This window comes from Castor canadensis, chromosome 12 (assembly GCF_047511655.1).
Source record: "Castor canadensis chromosome 12, mCasCan1.hap1v2, whole genome shotgun sequence".
In the NCBI taxonomy this organism is placed as follows: Eukaryota; Metazoa; Chordata; class Mammalia; order Rodentia; family Castoridae; genus Castor; species Castor canadensis.
In genome coordinates this window covers 108,678,402-108,690,955 of record NC_133397.1, presented here as the reverse complement: position 1 = coordinate 108,690,955, position 12,554 = coordinate 108,678,402, and the positions used below count along the sequence as shown (strand labels likewise).

The 12,554-nt window shown below is 41.6% G+C and overlaps 1 non-coding gene across 1 annotated transcript; it reads left to right on the top strand.

The window, feature by feature from the left end:
* Window positions 1-10,889: 10,889 nt before the first annotated feature.
* On the top strand, window positions 10,890-11,018 carry LOC141415294 (small nucleolar RNA SNORA51). The gene has a single exon (XR_012440277.1). It is a non-coding gene; the product is annotated as a small nucleolar RNA SNORA51 (small nucleolar RNA).
* The last annotated feature ends 1,536 nt before the right edge of the window (window positions 11,019-12,554 follow it).

The following is a 12,554-nucleotide window of genomic DNA, read 5'->3' as shown; positions in this document are numbered from 1 at the left end:
GTTAAACAGTCCCAGTCACAGGTGTGTTCCAGTGAGGCCTGGTTGACTACTAACTCAGTCCTTGTTTTTCAAGGGTTATCACTATCATCACTTTGAGGGGACTAAACTGGTTCCTAAGAGCTGATTGCTCCTGTTCCAGGATGCAGACTCATCATTGTAGGTAATTATCCTCATTTGGAGGGGTGGTCTGTCCTGCAAGGCTCTCCTGTTCCTTAGGGGAAGTTTCAGTCCCTTGTCATAAAGATGTTATTGATCATTTCTGTCCTTCCTTGATTCCAAGGTGGCTGCAGAAGAGAATGGCTCAGAGCAAAAGACAACAGGTACAAAATGGAGACACAAATGCCAAGCTTTTCTCCTGGTTTTAGTTAATTTGTGGACCCAAGTAAGGACTCAGTGCTTTTCAGCAAAAGCAGTTTAAGCACCTCTTAATAGTATCACTCAGAGAAGAAAAATCTGGTTGCAGTAGCAATAACAGCAATTAAACAAACAAACAAACAGATATTTAAAAATAGTTTAAAAAACATTGAAATTCTAAGTACATATTCAGAAAAGAGCTAGGATCTTTAGGATAAAATAGGAATTTAAAAATTAGTAAAGGTAAAAGTGTTAACTAGATAACAAGAAGAAGTGAGGATGGGGAAAGGAATAAAGAAAGAAGCAAGATAAGAAAGAGGAGAAAATACATAGAATGAAGGCAGGAGAAATGATATTGAGGGAAAATACAATAAAATACTGAACAAAAAAAAAAAAAAAGAAAGAAAGAAAGAAAAGAAGAAACCATCAGTCAGTCCTTTCTTGCTGAGGAGATGTTGTTTTGCAGTTTACCCGGTGAAGGGGACAAAGGGTTATTGAATTATTTTTTTGAAAAGTCTAAAGCAGTTAGACCAGAAAGGGCTGTTTGCAAGCTGAGCCCCACCCTGCATTTCCTGCTGGGAGCACTTGCTACTGTGACTGCTGCTGGGTTGAATTCCTGCCAGTGTTCTCCTTATTCAGGCCCAGAAAATGGTGAGCATAGGAGCCATCCTCAAGCTGCTTCTACCTGTTGAGCCTGCAGATTGCCTATTGGATGCCTTCTTGCACCAGAGGTGCTCTAGTAGTGTATGCACGGATATGGCAAATGCCTGAGCAGGAGCTGTGTTTACACCAAATATATATGGGGCTCTGGGGGTGTAGAAAACAAATCAGACCTAGCCAATCTGCTCTGGGTGGGGAGTGGGAGGGTGGGGAGGAGGCATGGGCACTGAGTGGTCCTACATGCCCTAGCTAAGCTGGTATTTGCCCAGACTCCCACTTATATTCATATACAGCTCGTCTTGCTCCTCTTCCCAGAGGTTAAGGCCACAGTTCCCAGCTCCATGTGCCCTCCACTTCCCTCCACAGCACAGCTTGTACTTCCCACTACATAGACCTGAGTCTGCAAATCTGCATTCAAGTTACAACCAGATTCCTGCGCCCACACTGATTTCCAAGGTGGTTTACTCACTTAACCAGTGGAGATGTAAGAGGTGCTTAAGTGGCTTTTGCTGAAAGGCACTGAGCCCTTACTTGGGTCCATGAATTAACTAACAGAAAATCTTAGCATCTCTGCCTCCATTTTGTGCCTGTTGTCCTTTGCTAAGTTATTCTTTTCTGTAGCCATCTTGGAATCAAGGAAGGATAGGAATGATCATAGCATCTTTATGACAAGGGACTGAAATTTCCCCTAATGACCAGGAGAGCCTTGCAGGACAGACCACCCCTTCAAATGAGGATAATTACCTATAATGATGAGGCTGTACCTTGGAGCAGGAGTAATCATCTCATGGGAACTGTAAGGAAATATAGGCCCCAAAATGACCACGTGGAGAGGAGTGATCTGGCCAAGAGATTCTTTATTGCTGGGTGGGAGAGGGAGAGAGCAGAGAGAGCCAAGAGAGCAAGAGAGAGAGGGGCAGGGGCTTAAATACCCCTCAGTGGGACTCAGCATGATCTGATTGGTTAGGATCTTATGGTTCAAGCTGATTGGAGGTTGGGGCAGAAGGAGGATTCAAGCTAGACTTGAGGCAGGACCGTGACCCTGGGAGGCAGGACCGTGACCCTGGAAAACAGAAGCTTAAGGGTGCAGTAAGAACCGAAACCTATCGGCGCCATTATTGCCAACATTCCTCCCTTTTTTGTTTGTTAAGGAAGGGGCGTTGTGTTCGCTCTGGCTTCTTCGAGCTGGCAAGGGGCGGCGTAGGGGAAGGGAGGGTTAGTTGGCAAATGGCATTGGGGTGCTGAGCCTCATGATGGCGTACACCCAGACTCCAAAAATGAAGATTTCCTCTTCCCTGAAGTTGATGAAGGTCCCTTGTAGCCATAGGTCATAAAGAGTCTCGAGCCAATCCTCCGAGCTCCGCATGGTGGGTGTCAGCCAACTATCCTGGCGTTTTGGAGAGGTTGGTATCCCTGGAGGTACAACTGGTTAAAGTTTTGATTAGCAATAGCAGACATGTAGTATGATACAAGGGAGGAAGGTTAAGAATAGGAGAGCAGAACACAGGCATTAGGACGGGCATTGGCCAGGAGAACCACTGTGAAATGTTGTTCCCTAGACAATTTCAAGAGTCCTCCAACTACAGAGAGAGAAATGGCTGGCCATACATTATCTAAGACCCAAATAAGAATATTAGGAGGAGCAAAAAAAGGTGTCTGTTCAGGGACTACATACCTAGGGATCTGAATTCTGCAAAATCCTGTAACTGTCAGGAAAGCTGTAAGCTGTCTTATGGTATGGGGGTTGGGAAACGGAAGATTGGGTTGATGCATTTATGACTCAGGTAGTGAGTCTGTCCCTTTAAGGCCACAGCTAGGTAGGTGACCTGTGGGAGGCAGGGACTGTCAGGATTTAAATGTAACACTCTTGGATAAAAGAGAGCTTTAGCTCATTATTTTATATAAATTGACACTTTGAATCTTTTAAATGTTTGTACCATATTTAGATAAAGTATAACATAACACTGTTACAAGGTGGTCATTTAAGACACATAAGCAAATATGTAAATGAACTCTGATTTAGTAGTAGTTAAAGCTTGACAAGATCAGCAGAAAACACGAATAATTTCTTTGATAAAATCTTTCTCTGTAATGGTTTTTTGTAGATGTTACTCAGAGCAGAACAATATTAAGATAACCTTGTTATTTCATAGACATAGAGGATTTGATTTTAGTTTGACATGACCCTAAAAATCTTTTAGGCAACTCTTAGATTATATTCAACTTTAACTTTATCACACATCGACATTTTTTTATTATACACTTTTAAAACTTACTCAGACCTTTATATAACTTAATAAACCCTTTGATAGTTTGTCCTCATATTTCCTATTTGAAACAATCTTTAGGACAAATCCTTCTTTACAAAATCCTTTCTCATCCAAAAAACCATTCCTTTTCTCTTTAACTTCCCAAAAATACATTTATTACCTATCTATATCCTTTCCAGTTGTTTACTTTGTGACTTGTATTTTAAAATTAACTTTCTAAGAATTTTAAATTTATTATAGGGGCTGGAGCAACTAATTAGTAGCCCTTGTTGTTTTAAGGAATAGGCATAAGGCCTGATCATCCCCAGGCTTGAGGTGATATTGTTTTAGGTGTGGAAACTGTAAGGGATTTTTGAGTTTTATTTGAATAGGGAGAGCCATCCTGGCTCACCCTACACTTGTCTCATCAGTCCACACTATGGAATCCTCTTTGTTCCTGAAGGAGGGGGCAGCAGATTTAGCTGCGGGGGGTGGGGGGTGGGGGGGAATTTGAGCTTTTAATTGAGATAGTAAATCCTGTCCCAGCAGGGACACTGGAGTTTTAGGTTCTATGAGGAAAGAGTGACAGAAGAGGAGGTCTCCCCAAGAGCAGGCCAGAGGCCAGGTAAACTAGCGTTCTAGGGGCTGGTCAGATTTGCCCGAATGATAACTTTTGTCATTGGACCAGGGACCAGGAGAAAAAGGTAAAACAGAGAAACGGGCTCCACTGTCTAGGAGGAAAATGACCTTTTGTTTTTCTGCCATTATGGCTCCTCAACATTGATGCCAAGAGTGGAGTGTGGCCAGGAGGCTTGGACCCATCAATCCATAGGAGGAAGCACCTCGCCTTCCATCTGGAGGCGGGGGCACTTAGGCCTCCAGTGGTTACCCTTGCAGAGGGCAGGGTCCCGGTTGGGGGAGAGGCTGTCTCCCAGGCTGTCCCCCCTTAAGCATTCTCTGCAGAAGTGCCCCTCCTGCCCACCATGGTAGCAAGTTCAGGATACAGGCCCCAGTCAGGTGGGGCCCTCTCTGAGAGCAGCAATGAGGCCATGGTGTCTCTTATCTTTTTCTCTCCTGTTAGTAAGGTCCTGGACATACAGACGTAGTCATAAATACAGACATGGCTAGCTGTATTACTTGGTTCAATGACTTTTTCCTTCAGCCACAGTCCCAATTTTTTACAAATATCTGGGACTGTTAGAAATTTATCTTTGAGGAGAACCTCTCTCACCTGTGACTCTGAGTCCACCGTGGTATGCTTTCTGATAGGTTGTTGCTATAAAGTAAAGTTGTTATTTTACGTTGACACCTGACACTCTGGAGAGCAAATCTCTGAACTGTTCTGGGCCTCAGTTTCCTCACTTGAAGAATGAGGGATCTGGTCTAGGTTAAACTATGTTTTTCCACTATGAGATGGCTGAAGTGATATAAATGCCACTTATCTTCTTTACCATTTTTTTTTTTTTTTTTTTTAGTAATGCTGGGGAATTGAACCCAGGGCTTTGCACATGCTGGGCAGACATTCTCCCATTGAGCTACTTCCTCAGCCCCAAATATTATTATTATTTTTTACTTTGGCTGTACTAGGCTTGAACTCAGGACTTTCTGCTTGTAAAATGGCACTCTACTGCTTGAGCCATATAATCATTTCCAACCTGAGTGGCCTGGGCCAGAACCCATTGCTTTTCTAATGAGAGAAATTTGAATAGGGGATCTCAGTTTACTTTTTTTTTTTTTTTTTAACTTTTATAGAAAAGGTCTAATTGGAATATGATATTGTAATTTAAGGAACCCTGTAAAAGCCACTTGTCTTGGTCACCCAAGGCATATTAAGGCCAGGCCTCAGTACAAAGCTTCCAACATCTACCAGCCAGAAGACTGGAAGATGCAGGTCCCATCTAGAAAGAACAAAACGTTAGGATCCTGCCTTTTAGCTAACAGCAGGCAGCCTCTTTAATAAAGGCTATCTTTTTAATGAAGAAATCATTTGTTAGAGGAGGGCATTCAGAGGGCATTTCAGACCAATAACAGTGCCATATGGGACAATTAGTATTAATATTTGGATGGAAAAATTTATGCTGAGGCCAAAGGTATAGGAAATTCTAAATGAGAAATTTAGAGACCACAGAAATGTCTATTTAGTTATTTCTGGAACTACAACCTTGAACTAACAATTGACTTACAAGGATCTGATGCCCTGAGGTGTGAGGTGGGGCTAGGAGCAGGACTTGTGCAAGGCGCCACTCCCTCCACACACAGCTGGGACAAATGACCCTGACTGCCTAGGCCTGATCCTGCGGTCTGTCACCCCTCCCCCCATGTGTGGCTGGTGGCCCAGGATTTGCTGGGTCCTCTCTATGGATTTTCTTAGCTATGGCAAGTATTTTGCTGTGTCCAGAAGCCAGCATCCTGTGCACAGGTGTGCCTGTTTGCTTTCTCTCCTCCCCTTGTGGGGGCGGAGTAAGAGCATAAGCATGGCAGCTGCAGGTTTTTGTAAGAGCTTTTGTAAAGCAGCTTATTTAAAGTTACTTTAGTCTGAGAGGCCTGGCAAACTAGTTGGAATAGCTTAAGTCATAAGGTACCATGCTACAGGTTTTTCATGGGAGGCAGGGTCCCAGTAAGCCCAGGGAGGGGAAGGCAGACAGAGACAGAGGACATGTGGTGAGACCATGGAGGAGGCAGAAAAGGTGAGCTGACATCTTAGGTAAGGGAGGGGAAGGCAGAGCCTGGAGGCATGACACACGCCTGAGGGATCAGCCATCACCTGTGTCTCCAGGTTGCTCCCATTGATTGGTACTGGCAGGCTTTCAGCAAAATGAAACCTCCACTCTCCAAATAAAGCATGAGCTCTCCAGAGATGGAACCACATTGAGGTCAGAATTGGCAAGGAGTGGCTTGCTTAACTCCATGACAGGGAAAGTTTTTCAGGAAAATAGGAGGAGTTAGGTATGGTAAGCAGTGCAAGAAGTCTGTTTACATGGGGAAGGAGGAGGTTTGGAGAGGAATTGGCTGATTTAGAAACTGGTTTACAGGCTGATAGAATCTGCGTAGGGAAACAGAAAGTACAGAGGGAGGGTTTGAAGTCAGAGAGCCAGATTTAGACGGAGGTATGAAAAGGCTTGGACATAATGGAATCTCTCCCCATCGTCCCAATCACTCACAGTAGTTACATGTCCCATAAAAGGCTGGGATTTAAAGACCCAAAAAGGGGCCAGTGATTTTGGTTGTCTAAAGGATAAGTGGGCCAGATTTGAGTGCAAAAGCGGATTAAATTTTTTTGGCTTTATGTCTGGGGTCAAACCCAAGGTGTCTAAATTATTGAGGAGGCATCTCAAAGGGGAGTCAGACGGCAGAGAAGATGTAGAGGCACCCATTATGAGGGACCCGGTCCCAGAATGGGAGAGGAGGATATTATGTACTGTGGAGCGTCCTCACGCGGCACAAATATCCGAGAAAACACAAAGTGCACGAGAATCAGCCGTCGCTGAGTTCAGGTGGTTTGCAGGCCAGAGGCCGGCGGCTTGGATTACCTAGGCCTAGGTTTTGTAGGGTCCCGGACCCTGTAAAATCCAAGCCCTGTGGCGAAGGGGATACCTCTACCGTCTGAGCTGCCCAGAGATACCCAAAGCAGGGGAAGTGTTCTAAAACCCAGAGACACCAAAGGGAGAGACCGCAAAGGGAGCCCAAGAAGGGTAGATGGACTCACCAAAGAATGTCCGGTGTTGAATGCGAGTGAGTTCTGGCCAGTCACGTCCTCAGGGTGGTCGTGGGGTGAGTTGGAATGGGGGTCCCACCAGGATTAGTGGGGAGCCTCCATCCAAGTCATGGCACCAAATGTAAGGAAATATAGGCCCCAAAATGACCACGTGGAGAGGAGTGATCTGGCCAAGAGATTCTTTATTGCTGGGTGGGAGAGGGGGAGAGCAGAGAGCCAAGAGAGGGAGAGAGGGGCAGGGGCTTAAATACCCCTCAGTGGGACTCGGCATGATCTGATTGGTTAGGATCTTATGGTTCATGCTGATTGGAGGTTGGGGCAGAAGGAGGATTCAGGCTAGACTTGAGGCAGGACCGTGACCCTGGGAGGCAGGACCGTGACCCTGGAAAACAGAAGCTTAAGGGTGCAGTAAGGACCCGAAACCTATCGTCGGCGCCATTATTGCCAACAGGAACCAGATTGCTCCATCAATAACTTCTCCAGAACCTTTCTCTGGCACCCTTGGGACTGAGATAATAGCCAACCAGGGCCTGCTTGGACACTGGAAATCACCTGTGATTGGCACTGTTTAACTATGCATACCTTTTACCCCCTACCCCTAATTCTTTGTCTATTTAAAGCTAAAGTTCATATCTACAGCTTTGACCTATAGCTCAAAGATGGCTGCAGTTGGGCAGAGTGTTTACCTCTTCTCAATGCATGTCCCAGGTCCTGTAATAAATCTCCTTCTTCTGTTCTTCTCCATGTCTCTCTATTTGGCTTATAGGGGCGAGTGGCTGACTCTGACCTGAAGAAGCCCAAGAATTTGGGCCTGGGGTCCAAAACTCCAGTTTCAGAGGGGAAGGCACTTGAGACTGGGGGAATATAAAAATGCAGATGCTTCTGCTCCCTCTGGATAGAGGTTTTGTTGTAGCTGCTGCTGATTCTAACCAAAAGATTTTCTTTTCTTTTTTAATTTTTCTTTTCTATATCAGAAGGTTTTTGGTTCTTGTGCTCTGGCAAGGAAGAATCCAAGCAGAACACATGGGTGTAGTGAGGGAAATAACAGAGATCTATTATAAGAAAGGAGGGAGGAGATTACAGGCAGCGTCTCTGTCAGGTGGAATGGAGGTGTTGTGTGCAGGAAAAAAAGAGGAAGAATTTTGTTGTAGGTCATTTTTATGTCATCCTTAACTTGGAGATGGGGAAGAAAATCTGCCTTGTTCCCGGTCTCCAGTGACCTTCTGGCCAGGGGGAGGACCGGGGACTCATGCATACACCTGGGCTAATTCTCAGGAATGCTATATCCACGTGGGAGGAAATTGCCACTCTAATTTAATAAAGGTTCTGCAATTGAAATGAAGCACTCTGGGCTCAGAGGAGATGGGTAAAGGAGGGGGGAGCAGAGTGCTCTAAATTAGGCTGAATGGTTTTTTAAAGTCCCAAACTTTCTCTAGCATCTAGTATGCCTCAGTTTTGTGAACAGCTCTGGTTCAGTCTGTGATCAGAAGACTTCCAAATTCTTTTTCCTGTGTGGAAGAATTGTGGGTGTAAACAGTGTTTATTAAAAGTTAGGGAAGAGAAATACAAAGAGAAGAATGGTGAGTCCTAGGTGGAAGCTGGAAGCCGAGAAAGCTTGTTTCTGCCTTTCAGGTGCCTTTAAAACCTACCATAACCTATGAGAAGGGGAGAAGAAGGAGATTCCCAGCCAATGATCATGACTAGGGAGGGGCATGGGTGGTTCCTAGCCAGGTGAGGGTGGTCCCTCAGCCAAAGCATGGTTATTAATCTAAGAAGTAACATTTTTTTTTTCTATGACCTGAACTTTCTCTACCTTAGTAGAGACCTAAAAAATGAAGAAATATTCCAGATTCATGGATTTGAAGATTCAACATAGTAAAGATGTTGATTCTCAAACTGATCTGTTATTTTACTATGATTCCTATAAAAATCCTACTGAAATTTCCGTAGCTGTTTTTTTTAAATTTGAAAATTATATGAAAATTACAAGTCCTAGAATAACTGAAATAATCTTGGCAAAGAAGGAGTAATTATGTAAGGAGGATTCTGTCTACACAATATTAAGACTTACTATATAGCTACAGTAATGAAGAGTGTGGTGTATTGGTGGAAAGATAGACACACAAATCAATGGAAAAAAATAGAGAACCCAGAAATAGACGCACACAAATATTCTCAACTGAATTTTGACAAAAGTGCAAAAGCAATTAGTTGGAGAAAGGCTCGTCTTGTCAACAGTGTTATAAGCATTGAACATCCATAGATAAAAAAATAAACAGCACCTTAATCTCGACCCCACACCTTATAATGATGTTAACTAAAAATGAATTATAGACTTAAATGTAAAAGTTAAAATATAGGTGAAAATCTTCAAAACCTAGTGCCAGGCAAAGAGTTTTTAGATTTAACATTAAAAGTAGGATTCCTTGGGTTGGTGGAGTGGCTCAGGTGGTAAAGCTCCTGCCTAGCAAGCATCAGACCCTGAGTTCAAACCCAGTACCACCAAAAAAATAAAAAGAATTCATAAGAAAATAACTTGACACATTAGAGACAATCAAGATAAAAAGAAAAAATTTTTTGCAAGTTTTGCAAGTCATATAAGCAGCAAAAGACTCGATCTAGAATTTTTAAAGAAATTTCAAAAGCCAATAGTAATAATATAAACAATCGAGTTAGAAAGTGGGGAAAATAGAGCCAGATGTCAGTCACTCACGATACTTGGGAGGATCACAGTTCGAGGCCAGCCCAGGCAAATAGTTTGTGAGACCCTCCCCCGCAATCTCCAAAATAATCAAACAAACAGGATTGGAGGTGAAACTCAATCAGTAGAGTGCCTGCTTTGCAAAAATAAATAAATAAATAAAAAGAAAGTGGGGAAAAGAGGATAGACAGGTGGCAAATAACACTTGCAAAGATGTTCAGCATGGTTGACAATGAAAGAAATGCAAATTAAAATCACAGTGAGATATTTCTACATATCCATAAATCAAATAATAACATTGAAAATAATAAATACATAAATGAAACCAGTGGGCTAGATCATTGGTGGCAAGGCATCAATATTAATATTTATGTTAAGTGTTATGTGTCTATTTAAGATGTCTGTGTATTGAGTGACTATACAAAAAGAATTAACTTCAAGAGATTGCCCCGCCCCATTTATGATTATTATGGCATGTCAGTGAATTATGTGGTTATAAATAGAATGTAAGTGATAGTAGCTTGTGTGAAATTTAGAAAATGTTCCATTTTCACTATTTGAAAATATTGGCATATTTACACATATCATAAGTGTAATCTCATGCGTCTGAGGTGTTACTGTAAACCAGGAAAGCACATGTACAAAGCTATAACTGCATAATTCTGAATGCTCATTTGTAAAACTAAACAAGGAAGTTGACTGTCAGTAAATTGGAGTATCTCAGATATAATTTCGATCTTAAGGAATTATATTATTTCTGACAATATTTAAGATGTATATAGTGTTAATTTAAAGGTAATGGACATATTGATACCTTGGGTTTCCAAAGAAGTTTGTTGTAATAGACTTCATTCACTAGTTGTATTTATGTGATAATGGTTTCAAACCAATTTTGGGTTTTTGGGTGTTGGATTAAGGGAATGGATGGTCAAGATGATATAATTTAATGAAAAGTTTGAATCATTTTAATACAGAAACAAATAATTCTGCTGCTTAGTAAAGGTTTAAATTGGGAATCATCTAAATAATAAAAGTAATTGAAAATTACCCCACTACTTTTTTTTTTTGGGGGGGTGGTACTAGGCTTTGAATGTAAGACCTTGTGCTTACTAGGCAGGAGCCCTACCAATTGAGCCATGCCCCTGGGCCTACCTTATACTTGTGTACTAATTATTAAAGGTCTGAAGTTCTTTTAAAAATGTTCTCCTAAGGCCTCCTAGTGCTTACCACAACTGTGTTCTTACACTGACTATAGAAAGAGGAGGTAAAGTAAACATGCCTCATGAACACCTCAGCGCAGACCCTGTGCCTGGTCTGTATTGTGAATAGGGAAACATGGGGTGGGAAAAAAAAAAAATGTTCTCTGGTAATGAATGCTCCTGCCAGGCTTGGTGGTGAACATTTGTAACTTAGCACTTGGTGGCCTGAGACAGGAGGATCGCAAGTTCAAGGTCAGACTGGGGCTGTTTAGTGAGACCTTGCCTAAGAACGAATAAACAACAACAACAAAACAACAACAGTAAAAGAAATAAATGTTTCTGATAAATATTTTAGAAGTAAAGCATTGCCTTTTTTTGTTGTTGCTGGGGTTAGGGTTTGAATTCAGGACTTTGTACTTGCAAGGAAGGGAGTCTACCGCTTGAGCCACACCTCCAGTCCATTTTTGCTGTGGTTGTTTTGAAGATGGGATCTCAAGAACTATTTGCCTGGGCCGATTTAGAACTGAGATCATCACAATTTCAGTCTCTCAAGTAGCTTGGATTACAGATAGTTTAAGCACTGCTTTTTTTTTTTTAATCAACTACAATATATTTGTCTTGCTATTTTTCAACAGAAAGTTGCTAGTAAGAGTTATAATTCTTTTAAGGCATAATTTTGAACTGTTTTTGGAGTATTTTAGAATCAATACAAGTGAACTATAACGTAGCATTAGTCTTTGGTTCATTGATTTAAAAATTTCAATACAGGGCCTATTATCAAAAAGTAAGCACAACTTCATGTGACTTAAGATATTTTATTGTGAATTCTTCCCTGTGGAAAATTTTAGCATGAATATAGAGGTTGCAGAGTCAGAAAATGGACTGAGACTAAAGCCTAGAGTCAGAAAACAAAAACAAAAACAAAAGATAACAACAGGTGAGTCATCAACAAGTTGGAGAAGATATGACTAGGAAAATCAGAATTTAATGGCAGGACTTTTGTAACCTTCCCCCCTTAGGAAGCTCTTAAAGGGATGAGACCATGAGCTTAGTATCCAACAGACTTTGTTTATATAAGTGATATTTCTTTAAAAAAACAAAAACAAAAACATAATGAGGTTACTTATATATCCTGCTTCAACTGCTTATATTTTCATTGAGTCTCATCTGTTATTAATTAGCCATGAGAACTTGACCAAGTAGTAACATCCATTTGTGTTGCAATTTTTTTCTGAGACAGAGATAGTATAAAACTTAAATAAATCTAACATATTAGTTTATGAATTCTTATGAAGTATGAATTCATACTTCCAGTTGGTTTAACAACTTCTTTCTCTGCAGGTAATTCAAAGAAACACTTTAAATTGTCACAGCACCTGTATTAATGGAGTTTCAATTTTTTCCTCCTTTCTGTATATATTATTCTTCAGTTCGTAGAGACCCAATGTTTTGTAACCATAGTGGAAGAATGTCAAATACAATAGAGAAAACAAAATATTTATTAAGTAAACAATATGGAACTCTGGAAGAGTGTGACCTGAGGTCTCAAAGGGCTCTACTCTGATGATCCATTTATATTTTGATTTATGTCAGCTTGTAATTGCCTGTGTTTTGACCCATGAGAGGACTGTGTGGGAAGTTTGTCTCTGAGATAGTGTCGAAGCATTGCTCTGCAG